This window comes from Crocodylus porosus, unplaced genomic scaffold (assembly GCF_001723895.1).
Source record: "Crocodylus porosus isolate Cpor-Errol unplaced genomic scaffold, CroPor_comp1, whole genome shotgun sequence".
Taxonomy (NCBI): domain Eukaryota; kingdom Metazoa; phylum Chordata; order Crocodylia; family Crocodylidae; genus Crocodylus; species Crocodylus porosus.
In genome coordinates this window covers 848551-850393 of record NW_017728932.1, presented here as the reverse complement: position 1 = coordinate 850393, position 1843 = coordinate 848551, and positions in this window count along the sequence as shown.

Sequence of the window (1843 nt, the reverse complement as noted above, 5' to 3'; positions counted from 1 at the left end):
TTCCTGGGCCAACCGCCCACATTCTCACCCACCACGCCTTGATGTTAATTAATTACTTAAAGATGTAATTAAGTGGGAAGCTGCCTATTTCTGCCCTGATGCCAGGGGGCACTATCTGCAGCTCCTTTCCTCCCCTAAACCACAGCCCAATCCTTGCAGATGGCATCTTGATGTTATCATTATCACTGGCCCCCACATTGGGCCCCAAAAATCCTCCTAATTGAACCCCGCCTGGATTCCTCTCCTCTGGAGGTCTCATCCGCCTTCATACCGGGCTGCATAGCTCCCTGAACTGCTTCCCCTTCGGGTGCAATTCCCCCCTGGGACCCTCAGTTCACTAGCCCTGGCCCACCTCCATGTCAGTCAGAACCTCAGGCGTGCAGCTCTTGGGCATTCCTCACAGTGGGCCCCCGGCCCTTCGACCCTTCTGGTCCTGGCTCCAGCTTCCAGTCAGGGGAAGTTCAGACAGGCGTGCATCTATGGCCTCACTCTTTCTCCATGGGGTCCACCTTCCAGACTCTCTAGCAAGGGGTGACCCACCCAGTTGTGGGGGCTAGAAGTTAAGGCGCCCCAACTGGCCTGGCATTTCCTGTGGGCTCCCGCACCACTGAGAGCCCCACCAGGCCACCCACTCCCGGCAGGGAGCAGTTTTAGGTCATACACAGGACCAGGAGCTTCCTATCTATCCCCTACAGCTCCTCCTTTACCTCCAGATAATATCAGCAGCCCTCCAGCCAGGCAGTGTTGTTGCCTGGCCTCCAGCAACAGAACTGCTCTGTTTATATGGGCAGCCCCAGTTCAAAAATGGCTGCCCTCAGCAGGCACCTGGCGGCTGCCAGCTCCGGGCCCTTAAAGTGGCAGGCACATACAGTGCCCTGCCACAATGTGAAACACTTTTCCACCACATTGATGCTGCTGCATCTCAGGAAGCAACAACCCCACGGCCTTCCAAGCTGAGGTGTTGGATAAGTCCCACAGCTACGTCCAGCACAGCATCAAGTGGGAAAGGTGCTGCAGAAGAAATAGGCAGAGCTGAGCATCCTGCAGCACAAAATCATGCAGGATGTGGAGACTCAGTAGAACTCCACATACCTGATGCTTGAGAGCCTGGTGGAGCAACAGAAGACCATCCATGCAATGGCCTTGCTTGGGGAGATGAGGATCAGCAGCCCCCTGAACAGAGCTGAGTGGGGTACCATCTTCCAGATCTTGGTGGTCCTCAAGCCCTTGCTTGAGGCCACCGAGACCCTTAGCACTAGTGATGTCCTCCTCAGCCAGGTGGTCCCCCTAGTGAGGGAACTGGAGTACCAAATGGAGAAGTTCCAGGGGATCAGTGTTTCTGGCTGGGGCAACCCGCTGTCACCAGATGTGCAGGCACTGGTGAGGCAGCTGAAGGAGAGCATCAGGAGATGGCTGCATCCCTTCCAGTCCAGTATGGTCCACATGATGGCGGGCATGTGCGACCCGAGGGTGAAGGGGAGCATGTACACTGGCAGCCCCAAAGCCCTTGATCACTGGACGCAGGTGCTGGTCAACAAAGTCAGGGAGGCCAAAGTGCAGAGGCGAGGGAATGTGAAAGAGGGAGATCTGTTTTCCCGTGCCATCACTCCCAGCACCAGCCAATCTCCTCCATGCCAGCCACTGCCAATATGGGCCATGGGCATGGCTTCAATGCTGGGGTCCAAAGGCACCAGACCCCAGCCTTGGGTAGGTAGTGCCGAGGCTTCGGTGGCTACTGATCTCACTGAGGATGTGGAGCCACTGGACTGTGACCCCTTGGCCTACTGGGCAAGCCGCAGCCAGATGTGGCAGGATCTGACCGCAGTTGCCCAGCAACACCTGT